We start from the raw sequence: 17,503 nt of genomic DNA on the forward strand, positions 1-17,503 counted from the left end.
ACATCTTACCATAGCAAACATGACTGGAAATGAAGTGCCACATTTTGTAATTTGGACAGTTTCTGCCTTTGGCAATAAGTAGTGCCGCTGAAAGGGAAAAACAGCCAGATTTATTTTTAATACAACTTCTCTTGGGAATGCGAAGGGGACAAAAACATGAAACACAAGGCTAGGGACAAAAAAAAACTGGATGAGTCATTTTCATTGAATTGCTACCAACTTTTATCATGACAAAGATTTGAGTACACTTCGGGGTATTTTAATTGCTTTTGTTCTTCTAATGAGGAAATTATGAATTTAAGTATATACTTAAGGATGAAAACAGTGTCCTCTGATGCTCAGCCACACTAAGACAGCCAAGAGACATGCTCACTGGCTTTACCAGAAATTGAAAGTGATGGACAGCAAAACTGAGTTAACCCAGAACAATCAGTGACCTCTATGCCTCCATGAAAACCCCCTTTAACTACAAGTGTCAACATTTGTGTTTGTTCTTGGCAAGAATAGCACCTCTATCCTGAGCTGTTATACCAATCAGATTATTCTTTTTGAAGACAAACACTGAAGGACCGTGGTTTCATCAGCTAAGTAAGAAATGTCTTGTTTTTTTCAAGGCACAGCACTTCTAAACAGCTTATGAAACAATCGATTTTGCCTGTCACAGTCATCCTTAGTGCAGCATTTTTGCTCACAGCTCAGATGTGTCACAAAGCATTGATAGAAGTGATCTGTAACAACAAAAAATTGCAATTTTTTGTTTTGTTTTTTTTGCACAGAACAGTATTAAACATTTATGCTAGTATTTCCTCTCATACACAGCATTAAATGGAGAATGTACTCACTTTTTATCTGATTAGGATTGACTTACATTAGCCAGGCTAATTGGATTGATTGTCATTTTCACCTATGACACTGTGTAAGTGAGTATCCCTTACAAAAAGTTACTACTATCCTTATCCAAGAAAACTTTAGCCCTTATTCACATACATTCACTATACTATACTAAGTACACATGTTCAACTACCCATTAACACAAATATTATATTAGCCAATCACATGGCAGGAACCATGTGATTGGCTGCGGTTAGGCATGTAGACGACCCGCTCAAGTTCAAGAAAGGTGATCTAAAGGGAAGAAATGTGATTTAAGTGACTTTGAATGTAGCATGGTTGTTGGTGTCAAACCTTTGAAGCATATGGGCTCCACCAGCAGAAGACCACACTGGGTGCCTCTCCTGTCAGCTGCTGCAAGCTAAAAAAACAAAAAAAGAAGGGAAAATTAGACTGTAATTCACACAGGATCACCAGAATTGGACAGGAGAAGACTGCAAACATTCCCAAGTCTGATGAGTCACCGTTTCTTCTGGCACGTTCAGATGTTAGGGTAAGAATTTTGGTGTAAACAGCATGCAAGCATAAGATGCCAAGTCACAAAGCTCAAATCATGTCAACACCTTTCTGCATCTATGCCATGAAGAATTGAGGTCGTTCTGAAGCTAAAGGCCAGCAAACCTGGTAACAGCAAGGGCATGTTGCGCATATATTAACACCAATCCTTAGCCTGGGTAGGCAAGTTATTTTCACTACCACACCCTACTTAGCTGACCAACCACCAAATCAAATCAAATCACTTTTATTGTCACATCAAATGTGCATGTACACTGGTACAGTACATGCGAGTGAAATTCTTGTGTGGGAGCTTCACAAGCAACAGAGGTGTGTAAAAATACAATTGAAGTAGTCTGAACAGTTAATGGCTGGGGTGACTGGAGTCCTTGATGATCCTCCCCGCTTTCCTCAGGCACTGCTTCCTGTAGATGTCCTGGAGGGAGGGAAGCTCACCACCAATTATCCGTTCAGAACACCGCACTACTCTCTGGAGAGCTTTGTGGTTGTAAGCAGTGCTGTTGTCATACCAGGTGGTGATGCAGCCAGTGAGGATGCTCTCAATGGCACAGTGATAGAAGGTCCTGAGGATGCGGGGGCTCATGCCAAATCTTTTCAGTCTCCTGAGAAAGAAGAGGCGCTACTGTTTTGTTTATGTGTACTGACCACGTAAGATCCTCAGCCAGATGTACACCAAGGAACCGGAAGCTGCTCACTCTCTCCACAGCAGCACCGTTGATGGTGATGGGGGTGTGTACTTCTCTGCACCTCCGGAAGTCCACTATCAACTCTTTACGACGTTGAGGGTAAGATGGTTGTCTTGACACCACAGGGTCAGGGCGCTGACCTCCTCCCTGTAGGCCGTCTCATCACCTTTGGTGATAAGACCCACCATTGTAGTGTCGTCCACAAACTTCACAATGATGTTGGAGTTGCTAGTGGCCATGCAGTCGTAGGTGTAGAGTGAGTACAGAAGAGGGCTCAGTACACACCCCTGTGGAGCACCAGTGTTCAGTGTGATGGGGGATGAGGTGATGCTGCCCAGTCTGACCACCTGGCGTCTGTCAGACAGGAAGTTAAGGATCCAGCTGCAGAGGGAGCTGCTCAGTCCTAGATCCTGCAGTTTCCTGTCCAGCTTCGAGGGAACGATGGTATTGAATGTTGAGCTGTAATCTACAAACAGCATTCTCACATACGTGTCTCTCTTCTCCAGGTGCGAAAGGGCAATCTCAGCTAAAACTAGACAATCTCATTATGAAGGAATGTGTGAGTGCAGATCTTATAAAACGTTGCTAAACCCTGATCGGTACAAATATATATGCCACATATATACACATATATGTGCCCAGCAAGCTACTGCCTCTTTAAACCTATTAACAGATAAAAATACATCAAAAAAAAAAGAAAAAAGCATTCTCCGGTGATATTACTGGGAAAGTGTGTGTTAGTGTGTTAACGGGGGACTCTACCCCCCGTAGAAAAAAAACATAATGAGTAGATAATGTACGTTATCAGATCCTTTGATATTAATGCACATAGCGAGGATGCAGCATGAGCCAAATTCACATTAGAAGTATCTTTTCCTAACAAGGCAAAAAATTCAGGTGACATGCTGCTTAGATTTCCACTTACACGGAGGAAAGGAGGCATGAAAAATGAGAAGAAACGCAGTCCTTTATTAACATGTTTAACTGAATATCTTAGCTGTCAGATGTACGTTCACTGATCCTGTGCTATATCTAACAGATGACAGGTTGCTTCTGGGGTTTTTTTTTTATGTTAGGCTATTTATTTCCATATGTGTAGGATTTATGAGGACATTATATTCATAAACCAAGCATTTTAAGTTTTATTTCCTGTGCAGCATTTTAAGATGTATAGGTGCAACATAAAGCATTTCATTGCATATTCTGGTACAGACACATGCTCCACAATACAAGCACTTAAAGTTAATAAATAAATAAATAAATAAGTGGAATGATTCCTATTATTAAACCCAGCTTCCTGTCACCGGAGAGGTGAAGAAGGAGGAGCAGCAAATACGCGAAGGGTGACAGCACTGATGGAAAGGAAAACAGCTGCCTATAAATAACATCAGCGGATTCACCGGCCCTTGTAAAAAATGATGATAGAATGCATTTGAATCCTGAATGCCAAGTAAAAGGAGTGGCAGATATATGGCGTACCGCTAACCGATAATAATTGGCTTCTTCTCACGTTGTGCTCTACAGTTCGTCTTTTACGGGAAAGAGTGATAAAGATAAGGTTGCCTGTTTGAGAGGGGCGGAGAAGGATGGTTGTTGGCGGCCACGTGCATCTCACAGCTGCACTCTGCACAGGCGGTATGCCAGTCTGTGTAGTTTTGGTGAAAAGACATCCTGCTTCAAAGTTTAATTACATTTCCTGAACGCTCATTCTCAGGAAATGTAAAATAACGCACATATGACCCAGCAGCTTTTCACCTGCTGGGGCCTCTAGAGGGGTCGCAAAATGTATTTTATTTATTTAAACTAAAACATTCATAGAGGCCTGTGTTTCATTTACATTGATGTTGAACATGTGCAGAAGTTGGGAAAAAGGTGCAGTTATTTATTGAAACAAGTGCAAACATACATGGATGTAGAGCTTACAAGGCTAAAAAAAAAAAAGCCCAAAAAACCAAAACAGTTCATATAATTCTAAGATAGCTGAAAGTCGGTATTTGGTATGACCACCATTATTCGTCAACACAGCCTGAGTTCTCTTAAACAGGTTTACTTGTAATTTCTTTAAGTAGTCTTCAGGAATAGTTCTCCAGGCTTCCTGAAGAACATTCAAAGCTCTTCTTTGGATTTTGGCTGCCTTTTGTTCTGTTCTCTGTCAAGATGAGCCCACGCTGCTTCAGCAATGTTGAGGTCCGAGCTCTGGGGAGGCCAATCCATGACTGATAGTGTGTATTTCTATCTATTTATGCTTTTACTGTATTGACGGTGCATTTGGAATCATTATCATGCTAAAGGAGAACCTGTTGCTAATCGCTTGTTTTCCAGGTGAATGCAAATCTGATGCCAGGTCCTCTATCAGGTCTTTGCTGGATTTCTTTCCCATTTCTTAAGGATTTAATTTTCAGACACTGTTGATCTCCTGTAGATAGTTCTTTAGACCTTCCACGCTTTCAGTGGCAGAGAACCAATCAGATTGTTTTTAGCTGTGATATAAGTATTATAACTTTACTTGCTGATTAGCTCACCTTGTTGACCATTTACTTTTGAACTCTGTGGGTCAGCGTTCAACTTCAGCTCAAGGTGGGAGTTATAATTGTTACTTGGAGGCATGGTTAGTATAGAATGCTGATGGTTCAATTCCTGAATCCTGTATAGCTGTGTACATGGAGCAGTAATCACCATGGTCAGTTATTGATGCAAATTGTTCCAATTTTAAAAAATAAAGTAAACTTTATTTTTATTTATGTATTTCTTATTTAGACATGTTTCATCATACTTTTTAAGTATAATTTGGTCTAAATTTTAGCTTTCATAGTTCTTCATAAAATATATATCTTACTGCCATTCACACATTCATTAATCCACTCCTGTGTTCTTGTTGACATTCCCAGGTTGAGTTTCGCTGTATGTATGTCCAGTTGTCCAATTTCCTCAATTTTATTAAGGACAAACTACATGCCATCCTAAGATGTGCCAAGTTTTCCACTAACAGCTCTTTGAGAATCACCTTGTTAGTGTGAAATTACTATTTTATACCTGACTAACTGTGTTATCTTTGACATAGCATTCAACTAAAGAAATGGGCCTGGTACAGATAAAATACAGCCAGTTATTAATACATGCTCCAGATACAAAATTGAAATTCAGCAAAGTTACCAGAGCATTTATTTTTGAAGGGTTTATTTAAAAGGGTTTCTGATGACTGGAGCATACAAACTAAAAGCTTTTCTTTTTTTTCAGTCTCAGTACAGACTTGCTGTGATAGCCAGTCATTTGACATTGGACTGACACTTGAACTGGCCTGGAGTGCTAGTCTAGTATAGAAGTGATGTAAGAATGGCAGCTTCCCACTGAGAGCCTCAGATAAACAATGATATTATGCCTGTCACATATTTTAGACACAGAAAATCACCCAAATCTTTCATTTAGGATCCAATCATGAGTACTATAAATGTCACCAGTAATAAGCCTATAAGGGCAAAATGATAAGCAGCATCCAGGGGCTTAAGACTGGATGCATTCAGGCCTTTAAATCAAAAACCCACAAAAATGGCTTCAACTATTTTTTTTATATTCGAAACTAAGATATTCTAAAAAAAGATAGCTCTCTATCTATAAATGGCAAGATATATTCAGTAACTCTCTCTCTAGTGTGACAGTGCTGCCAAAAAAGTTTAATATCTTTACTGCAGAGGTGTTGGTAAGTGTAACTGTTATCTTTTTAATATTTATCCTAAACTAAGCTGATCATGTCTTTGTTGTCCTCATATTTACCACACAGACATGAGAGGTGAATTCACTCATCTAGCTCTGGGTAAGTAAGAGCGACAGACGAAAGAAAAGTTGGAAAAAATGTTAAATGATCATCTGTGTACAGAGACACTGGCCATTTTGAGGATATATGTCATTTCATCCCTTTGGTCATGTTGGAGTGGCAGGGATTTAAAGAGCTATACCGTCTCTGTACATAGGGATGGTTCCTAGCTGCATGTGTGTTCGAGGGAGCAGTCAGCCTTGCACTGAGCGACCTTGTTTAATTCAGTGCATCCAACGCAGCGCGCTCACACAGCCACACACAGCCAGAGGCACGAGGCATGCAAACACACAGTCACACACACACATGCTTGCAGTCATGCAACAGACACACATCATGGACAGGCAAACACACACACACCCAATCACGCTAACCCTGAGGCCGAGGACATATTTTGTCATTGGTGCCTATCAACAGATATAAACCACAGACGGGTAAAGTGTCTGTGTGAGCTGCACGTCTACAGAGGATTTTTTTTTTCTATCTGGTTCGTGATTATGTCCTTGTGCTGTGTATACAGTATATTACCACAGCGCACTGTGTGTGCTCTTCATCTCAGCCAGTCAAAGACTAGAGGGAATCAAGAAATTGCTCTGATCATTTCTTACTAGGCTCATGATTCATATGATAATGTGGATAAAGAAAAACAACTGCTAGCCAGCTTCCTTTATTCGCCTTGGAATACCTGCTACAAATAAAACTATTCAGATTGGGGGGGGGGGGAGAGACACACTAGTGTGAAGCTGAGCAAATCAAACTGAGGGGCAGTGTATGGAGATAATGAGCGTAATGAAAGATCCAGCAGATGGTGAAGAAAGAGACAACTTAACATCAAGAAAAGCTTCCTTTATGGAACCAGCCAATCCAACTGGTGAATTCCTACGGTGAGGAGCAGGAGCGGCCAATCAACACGCTCATTCTGAGCCTTGGCAACAACCTCCCAGGAAAAACAAAACAGTAGTGTGAAGTATGAGAGCGTGCGCGTGCGTGCGTGCGTGCGTGTATGTGTGTGTGTGTGTGTGTGTGTGTGTGTGTGTGTGTAAGATTGTCTTAACATCTGTGTGAGTGAAAAGTCTGAGTGTGTGGCTCATAACGTCACCTACAAAGCCTGCCTCGCCTCTTCTATATTCAGATCTCGTGTGGGAGCTGGTGTGTCTGTTCCGATCTGCTGTGTACACTGATCATTACGGCTGGCTGTTTTCATTCCATGAGTGACAGATTAATTGATGACCTCATGAATGCATTATTACAGTCTTCTATAAACACGCTGCTCGCGCAGCACAGTACAGACGCAGGTGTGTCTGCATAAATACAATCCAGCAGAAAATTTGTCCAAGTTGGATCAGGCAGAAATTGATTGTAGAACAGCTGATGTGCAGATAGAGATCCCCCTCTGGCAACAGTGAAACCAATATAAAATCCAGCAAAGGGCTAAAGAGAACTTTGGCTTTTTCTGAGTGGAGAAAGATCAATGTGAGGTAGTTTTTTTTTTGTTTATTTGTTTGTTTGTTTGTTTGTTTGTTTGTTTTTATCTAGCCAGGACAGACAATCCTCTGTCTGTGAGATGACAGCAGTAAAAAGCTGCTTTGCTGTGTGAGTAAGTTGGAAGATATACTGTAGACATGGTGGCCATGAACAAAGCAGATAGAGAAGCTGTGATACAGATGCTGCAAGCAATACCACAAAATCAGGATGGATACTCAAATCAGCTTCAAAGATGAGCCAGCAGCTGCTGCAGTTCTCACAGCAGTTAAGGCATCATGCATGTTTCAAATCCTTTTCAGTACTTCATGAGTCAGTTGGTTGACTCTTTATTGAAATTAAATGCACTTTAATCATGAGTTGTAAATCATGCTCACATGCTGGAACGTGCATATGAAATATAAACATACATGTACCTTTGGATCACAGAATTACAAGAAATAGAAGTTACACCAACTAAACTGATCTTATAGGATTTGGGTCTGCTAAGTTAGGCTGATGGATGGATGGATTTGTAGTAATGTCACATTCTCTAACCTTGCTTTGTCCAAAATAACAAAAATCAGAATTCCTTAAGCTCACTGATTGCCATGCTATTTTGCTTGATTAATGCCAAAAAAAAGTTTGTTTGTTTGTTTGTTTCAACATGCTGCCTGCTTCAGGTTCATTTCTGTATTAACCTGTTTTCCTGTTGTTTTTTGGGGAGATAGATAGATAGATAGATAGATAGATAGATAGATAGATAGATAGATAGATAGATAGATAGATAGATAGATAGATAGATAGATAGATAGATAGATAGATAGATAGATAGATAGATAGATAGATAGATAGATAGATAGATAGATAGATAGATAGATAGAATATCCTTTTGATTGAAGGATATGAAAGATATGGGAATGAATGATGGACTTTAGGCAGCAGCAGTGCTACTTCAGCACCATGGACAGTGCCATAGCTACAGTATTATTGCTACAGCTCACTGTTTCTTAGCCTAATAGTCCAATAGCAAAGAGTAGTGTTATGGATTTAGGATACTTTATAGCTGAAGAAAAAATGAGATCTGTATCCTTCAGTGCACATGTTTGTGTTTCATAGACAGTTAAGCAAACTGGACTCACCTAGCCTAATGTCTGTTTGTCTAAGTACCCTCAAGAAGATACTGAGCTATGAGTTCCCCCAGATGCATCAGAAAAAAGGAATTGTGTGAATGAGTAGATGAAGCTGGTAGCTTACCACCTAATCAAAAATCTGTGCACAAATCCACTAACATGTTGTTTTCCTCCCATTTGTTTTCATATAGTGGCTTCTGCATTTCTGTGCCTGTGTTCGTGGGACTGATGCTGCAGCACACAGAGGAAGTCAAGTCAAGTCAAGTCAAGTTTATTTATAGAGCACATTTAAAAACAACCAAGGCTGACCAAAGTGCTGTACAGTAAATACAGATAAAAATACAATAGAACACAATTTCGTAATAACACCTCGCTGATAAAAATAAAATAAAAATATATAAAACAAATAAATTAAACCTTTCTAAAAGCCAATGAAAAGAGGTGAGTTTTAAGAGCGGTTTTAAAAGTTTCTAGGCTTTTGGAGAGTCTGATGTGAGGAGGTAAACTGTTCCACAGTCTGGGTGCAGCCACAGCAAACGCCCTCTCTCCCTTTGTCTTTAATTTATACCTGGGAACATCTAAAAGCATCAGGTCGGCTGACCTCAAAGATCTCCTGGGGCGATAAGTTCTAAGGAGTTCTGACAGGTAAGAAGGTGCAGTGCCATTTAAAACCTTAAAAGCCAGCAATAAGATTTTAAAATCAATCCTAAAGGCAACTGGGAGCCAGTGGAGAGAGCAGAGAACCGGAGTGATGTGGTCTCTTTTTTTTGAACTGGTCAACAGGCGAGCGGCAGCGTTCTGCACCAGTTGAAGGCAATGTAGACAGGAACGATCTAGGCCAGCATAGAGGGAATTGCAGTAGTCTAGCCGTGAAGTAATAAAAGCATGGACCACTCTTTCTAGATCGTTCCTGCAAAGGTAAGACTTGACTTTGGCTAAAATCCGCAAATGATAAAAAGATCCCTTAACTACAGAGCTGATTTGTTTATCAAGTTTAAAAGCATTGTCAAAAATAACACCAAGACTCTTAATGGAAGAAGTGCAATCGGAGGTTAGGGGTCCCAAAAAGTCAAGAGAGAAGTTGGGATCTTTAGGAAGCCCAAACACAATGACTTCAGTTTTGCTTTCATTAAGGTGTAAGAAGTTAAGAGTCATCCAAGTCTTAATGTCAGACAAGCAGGAGAGTAGCGGCTGCAAAGAAACATTGCAGTTCAACCTCAGAGGGAGGTAGATCTGAATATCATCGGCAAAGATGTGGAAGGACACATTATGTTTACGGAGCACATCGCCCAGAGGGAGCAAGTACAGAATAAACAACAGGGGGCCTAGTATGGACCCCTGAGGTACGCCACAGGTTAAAGGAGCTCTGGGAGATGACAGTTCACCAAGGTGAACAGAAAAACTCCTATTATTCAAATAGGACTGGAAAAACTTTAAGACAGTGCCCTTTAAACCGACACAATGTTGAAGGCGGGATAGCAGTATGTTGTGATCAACAGTGTCGAAGGCTGCTGTCAGGTCCAGGGTTACTAAGACAGCAGCACAACCAGAGTCAACAGTTAAAAGCAAATCATTAAAAACTCTCAGAAGGGCGGTTTCTGTGCTATGCCGAGCTCTAAAACCAGACTGGAACTTCTCATAGAGATTGTTATTGTCAAGAAATAGCTGGAGCTGCGTGAGGGCGGCTCGTTCCAGTACTTTAGACAGAAAAGGGAGGTTGGAAATGGGCCTATAGTTAGAGAGTAGGGATGGATCTAGATTAGGCTTTTTAAGGAGAGGTTGAACAACAGCGTGCTTGAAGGGTGTTGGAAAACAACCAGAACTGAGGCAGGCATTGATCAGGACCAGAAGGAAAGGTCCGACTGAGTCCAGAACCTGCTTCAGAAGCCGAGAGGGGATAGCATCGGTGGAACAGTTGGTAGTCTTAACCTTGCAGACTATTTCATGCAGCTGAGAGAGAGAGATTGATTCGAACTGATTAAAGGCAGAATGGCACAAAGACAAAACACAGGGATTGGAAGGTGAAGATGGAATGACAGACTGCAGGGAGGAAATCTTGTTTACAAAGAACTTTAGAAAGTCATTACAGAGGGTGGCAGAAGGTGTGAGGCTGGTGGATGTGTAAGGATTTACAATGGAATTTAAAACACGAAACAGAGTCTGAGGTTTATGGACACTACTGCTAACCAGGTTTGATATGTAGGAGGACTTGGCCTCTTTAACGGCTTTCTGATAGGTTGAAAGAGAGTCTCTGAGGATATTAAAAGAAATGTGCAGCTTGTCCTTTTTCCATTTTCTCTCAGCACACCTACAGGTGCGCCTGAGAGCACGAACAGAGTCTGTAATCCAGGGTTCAGCGTGAGCTTTGGGACGGAGTGTTTTTAGGGGAGCGATGAGGTCCAAAATAGAAGTACATGTTGAGTTGAAAAGAGCAGGAAGGTGTCGTCCTCTTAAATATGGCCTCTTGCCTCCTCTCTGTGGCATCATCCAGCGAACAGTTGTCAGCCCTGACGGGGGTCTGCGCTCGCCATTGGCCTCACCAAGAGAAAGGCAGAGGGAGTTAGTGAGAGAGAGAGAGAGAGAGAGAGAGAGAGAGAGAGAGAGAGAGAGAGAGAGAGAGAGGAGGGAGAGGAGTGTCCATGAGGGAGGAGGAAAGTGTAAAAGCGTTTGTCAGCGCACGTGCACTCATGCATGCGCGTGTGTGTGTACAGTAGCTATGAGTCACACAGTGTGGGGGCTACAATGCATCTGCGCCCAGCACGACAAATGTGTACCGCTTGACTCTTTTTCAAGTCTACAACCACATTCCATATGGTGTCAGCGCGGCACAGTATGATATAGAGCTTGCACTGTTTTGCTGAATGATGAATGAGACGTTAGAAATCCAGTCACTGGATATTTTACTCTTAGTGTGACCGGTGAATCCGGAAAACCATTCAGATGATTCCAGAGAGGAAACAAAACAACAACAAAAAAAATGCGGTCTGAATGACTCAGCTTACAAAAGAAGGGGGTAGGGGGTGGAGGTGGGATTGTGTGGAGGTGGGGGTTTTTTTTGGGGGGGGGGGGGGGGGGGGGGGGGGGGGCGGTAAATCAGGAGGAATGCAATATTAAGAACAGGTGGGTGTAAATAGAAAAATGTAAAAGAACTAATTTGATTATCTTCCTGGGTTGAAATCCTTCACGTTTATTCCTCACAATTCATACTCGGTATCATCAGTTATGCTCAGTTGCAAGTTGCAGAGGTGATTACTGTCTACTCAAGTGTTGCTATGGCGGACAGGTTGATGGTGAACAACTGCCACCACCTGGCCAAGTTTAAAATTGCACGCCTTGGCATCTTTACTCCGACAGCGGGGACTTTTTTTTTTAATGATGTCGAGGGCCAACCGAGTGCAATGTAAGCAAAATTAACACATAGCATAATTGCATCAGTGTTGCCGTTGAGCCTATTCATAGCTCGTCTGTTCTCTTTCATGTTTCAAAGAGGTGCAATGTAAATAAACTCCACTGGCTTCAGCTGAAAACAATTTCAGTGCAGCAGCAGTGAAGGTAAAATTAACCCTTAAGTGTTTTTCTTTGGCAAAAGTTATATAATTAAATTGTTATTAATAATATTATTAACAGCATGGTAAGATTTCTAGTTAGCTATTGTTGCTCAGGCTCTGCTTTCAAGGAGATTCTAAATTAAACATAACATAAGACAATTTTAAAATCTTCATATTTTGCCTCCAAGCAGACAGACTCACTTTCTTGTAATATTTTAAAAGTGGTCTTCAGCAACACTTTTCCAGGCTTCCTGGTGGACTTTCAAGGTTTATCTTTGGACATTGGCGACTTACAGAACTTTCACGCAAGAATTTGGCCTATGTTTGCATGGTATGCAGTGTGGGCTTAAAAAATCTGAATAAACTGGACAAGTGGTGGATACCTTCTTAAAGAAGGTATACAGGGAGAAAAAACTGAGGAATACAAAATTACACAAGAGGTGGACTGAAAATCACTAGCAACCAGACTGATGTAGTGATGAATCCATATTTGAAATGTTTGGTTCAAATGAGGAGGTCAAGAAAGAGTTTCTACAGCCATCTTTAAAACATGGTGGAGGCTCTGTAATGGTTTGGGGATGCTTTTCAGCCAGTTGTGTTGGGGATCTTGTCAAAAGTGATGCAATTATAAATGCAAAGAAGTACCGTCAAATTTTGATCCATCACACAAGTAAGTAAAATTTATTTATAAAGCACTTTTCACAGTAAAAAAAAATACAAAGTGCTTTAAAATCCAAAGCTGATTTGTTAAAACAATTTCTTTATAAAGACCACACTAATCCAAATGAGAACGAAATAAAACAGGAATAGCCTTTGACACCAACAGTCTATTTCTGAAATATTCAGTGATTCAATGACAATGATTCCAAACACACTGCCACTGCAGTAAAATCATAACTGGATTTAAAAACTCACTCACGGTCACAGATAGGCTTCCCAAGAACCCGGATGTCAATTAGCGTGGGACAGAGAATGAAAAACAATATCTAAAGAGATCATTGAGTATCCTTCAGGAAGCCATGAGAATTATTCCTGAACACTACCTAAAAAAAATGACAATAAAACAAATTCAACGTGTCAAATTCAGGCTGTGTTGAAGAATAAAGGTGGTCGCACCAAATGTTGACTTTAAGGCTTGTTAGGAGTGTACAGACTCACTTTTTGCCTTATATACTGTATTTCTATGTATCTTTGCATGTTTTAGTAGTTCGTGGCACCCATTTCCCTAGCAGAATATAAAGAAATGAAGGGTGTCTGAAGACTTTTGCACAGTAATATACATATACTCCTTATCAGGAGAAGATTTAATATTCTCTTGCAGGAAACAGGCAAAAAGTAAAATCTTTGCGTGCTTTCCTCTGTTGCCTTTTCTCAGCCTGAATGCACAAGATGTAGGATGATCTAAATGAAAGAAGCCAGGCCCTATAGGCCACGAGTGTGACTCTTGGAGCAACCCAAGTCAGTTTGCATTTAACAGAGATGGTGACATAAGCAGTGAAAATAAGAAACGGTATATACATACACTCACTGTGTGCCCAAGGATTGATGATCAATATGGTGCACTTTGAAAAACATCTTTTTTCCTGGAAGTTTGCACATACACTATCATTCACTTTATGTTTGCGCAGACATGTAAACGAGTGACTGATACAGTGATTGCTTCTCGTGATGATTTTGCAATGCATGTGCTGTCATAAATAATATGCAGCACTAACAAACTCCAGCTGAAATAAAGCGCATTGGGAAAGTTTAAATAAAAACATACATCGTCTGTCTCCATGGTTCCTGCTAAGGCAGTGGTTGCCCTCAGAGTATGCATTTAAGTGTGCCATCTAAACCTCCACGGCTGATCTAACGCAGGATGATGTTTACCCTCGAGACCGCGCTGGCGGGCAGGAGAGCGAGAGATGCTCGATGAGTTTTCTTGAAGAGTTAGGTCACCCAACCAATGAGTTTTCACTGTCTAAATTTTAGGGCACAAATCATTTTGAGGAATTTCCATTTGCACCGCAGTCACCGTGTGGTACACCGACGCCCCAGAAGGTGACAGAGCATGGGATAAATCATCCTCCTGATGATATGTATTGCAGGATAACTGTAGTTACCAGAGGCAGCAGCCGCTTTATCAGTCCCAACAAGGCCTTTAGCATCTCGGGATGAAGAACACACAACTTCCATTCAGTAACAAAGTGCTGCTAATCTCTCTATTCATTTTTCATTGTGAAAGATACTGCGCACACGTCGCTTCAGGGAGCGTGGCCAGGGAGAATGAGATGCTGGAAAGAAAGAGGGGGAGGAGGGAGAGAGGTAAGTACAGTAGGTACATGTGGGTGGTGCACTATTGTCAACAATAAATATTTGCTAAGAAGCAGGTTGATTTATAGGAGGTGACGCAGTAACAGCTGCTTATATGACAGGGATTCACAAGCGGAATAAATACATTAACCTGGTTAACTATTGAAAAGCATCCATCTGGAGGGAGGGGTGTTTGTATGTGTAAGCAGGCCCGTATCTGCCTGCGTGAGCGAGACTGCTACACGAGATCAACAGTTTGGCTTTGAGCCCTTTTGTACTGCCAACGTGTGGCACGATGAATGGAAAACTAAGCTGAAGAAGAAGCGCTTAACCAGCCATGGCAACGACTGGCAAGCTGTGGCAGTGTGTCGCAATTGATCGAGCACAATGCCACATTAGTGCGCATTAACTTCTGCTATATCAAGGCAGTTAAGCTAATTGCACTGAAAGGTCAGCTGGCTTGAGTGGGATACACATTTCCGTATCACACTGCTGCGGCAACAGCAGGATGCAAAAGAAGAATAAAAATTTAAAAAATACATCTTCCTCTTACATGTACCTTTGAGCTCGTTGTTTTGCTCTTCCAAACACGCAACGGTCAAATCCCACTCACAGTAACATATTCTGTTTTGTTCCACACCTCCTCAGTCTCACTGCACTTTCCACAGATTTTTTTCTCAACTTGCACACAGCAAAACAACACAGACAGAAGTGCTTAATCGAGTATGAGGAACAGTCTTTTAAATTGGGGTGAGTGATATATGACACATAAATGAAACCAATTATTGATTGAACTGAAGATACCTTATCAAGTCTCTTACGCGTCTGATCCTCATTTATCCCTCCTAATTACATATTGATGTTTTTATTCCTTTCTATGCAACTCAACTGTGATGAAATCTGTATAATAACAATGGTTCATTAACACTCCCTTTCCACCTGAATGCCTGTATCATGATGAAAACGATCTAATTAAATGATTGTGTTTATCTGCAAAGAAGCTTTGATCTTAAATAATCAACTCTGAAACTAATATGGTTTTAAACAATATGTGTTTGTTAATCAGATTTTAAAAATGCTATAGTCAAAGGTAAAAGATGTATTCAATTTGATTGATTGTCACTGTGAATATGAAGAGAAACTTTATCAGGTGGCCAGAGACAGAGCGACAGAAAATCTTTCTTCTTCGCCCACAAGGCAAAGCATCTATTAATAGAATATTTCACATTATAAAAACAACACAGAATGTTGTTAAATGTGTTAAAAGGTTATATGCTTTGTTTTGTGGCTCCAGAAGGATCTAACAGAATGGAGTAACAGAGAAAAATGGACACAAATCTTAAAAGTGAGGCTAAGACAGAAGAGACTTTAACACACTTTCCAGTAACCAGCAGATGGCTAGTCTGGTTGCAAAAATGATTCTGGCTTCTGACACTGCAGCATGATGTTAATTTTACAAGTTAAGGTCTCATTTAGAGTAAAACAGCCAATAAATCACTATACTTTAGGGCCTGGCTATATCATGGTTGACAAGTTAGTACTCAATGGAGCCCTTGTTTGTTCAGTGTTCAGTGTCAGTTTTTCTTTATTAACCCTTTTTTCAACTTTTTTTATTTCGATTTTCTCATTTTGCTGATATGGGATGTATTTTAAAAATAAAATAGTCTAATTAATATCCCAATGAACAACAGATGCATTTTGCTAAACAAGATAGTTAGCTAGAAGTCAGGGCTTTTTCTTTTAGCATTATCCAAATTAACATTGATTTCAGCGGTCACCAGGGCAACAGCTTAACTGAAAATAAGTATTTTTTTCACTGGCTGGGGCCTTCTCTATCAACTCTCTTGTCGAAATATGGTTACTATGAGTTAAAAAAAAACAGATCACAACTCAAATGATAAACTTTGTTATGTCCATCACTTATGTACAGTCTGTTGTAGATACACGGTTAAAATTAATTAGTTATTTTTAATATTTAACAAAAACTAAGCCAAACTGCACAAGTAGTGCAATAAAAACTAAATGCATCCTTACTGGTTCCATGGGAAACAATGACCCTTTGTTATATGAACATATGTTGTTGTTCATTTAAGGCTTATTGACCTTTTTAATAAATGGTAAGAACTAGATCATTTTGATGTCTTTATTTGAAACCTTAAAATTGAAGGAGGGTGCACTTTTCTTTTACCGTGACTGTAGACATCACTCTCCAGCATTTTAAAACCGAAACCTCAGTAGCACGGTTTTCTAAATTAAAAACAATAATTAAATATCTTTATTTTAATGGCATAATCATGTTTACCAGTAGCAATTTATAGCATGGAGCTATGAATCAAGCTTTATCAAGGAGTAAAACATGCCATGAAAATAGAGGTTATTTAAATGATTATATTATAATTGGAGGTTTGAAGGGGAATCACAGCTTCTACTCAAAGACTTATTTTTTTTAGTCCCAAAGCATTTGACTAACATATTGTAGAGGCAAAGGGCTCGTGAGTTAATTACCTGCAACTTCAATTTTCTTTCATTTTCCTCTTGAACAGAACAAGCCCACAGGGATGCACATTTTGAGGAAATTTGTGTAACATGAGCAATTACCTCTCCCTAATTGAGCTGCTGTTGGAAAATAAGTGAAACTTTCCTTCCTGAAGTCACAACAGTACAAGAATGAGACGTAAATGTTTACTGAGGAGTCAATGCCTCAATCGTCCTGTCATGCCACATAAAGATGGGCAGCTTAATGCTAGTATGAAGTAGCCCACGACTTCTTGATTTAATACTGGCTCAGTCACCCTTAACACAGACAAATTTTCTCTGCCTCTGCTTCTCTGTTGATTTTAAAGGGCCAGGATAAGAATGATGCAAATTGCTACGTGTCAGAAAGTTTTCTTAAACAGAGAATGAATATGCATAAACCAATTAGATGCATGAATCAGGTTTTTAAGAAGAAAACTAAAGCAGGCAGCCTATAGATTAAAGTGATAGAAAATGCAAGTCAATACTGTGAATTTAAGATATGAACAAAAACTAATACTATGTGCAATAACTTGAACACTTTTCATTTACACATTTACTTTTTTCTTCTTACATCGGATTGTATATTTGTACATTTTTTTTCTGTTAATACTGTTCATATGTATATAGTGTTGCAGAACTGTGCAG

This window comes from Maylandia zebra, linkage group LG17 (genome assembly GCF_041146795.1).
Source record: "Maylandia zebra isolate NMK-2024a linkage group LG17, Mzebra_GT3a, whole genome shotgun sequence".
Classification (NCBI taxonomy): domain Eukaryota; kingdom Metazoa; phylum Chordata; class Actinopteri; order Cichliformes; family Cichlidae; genus Maylandia; species Maylandia zebra.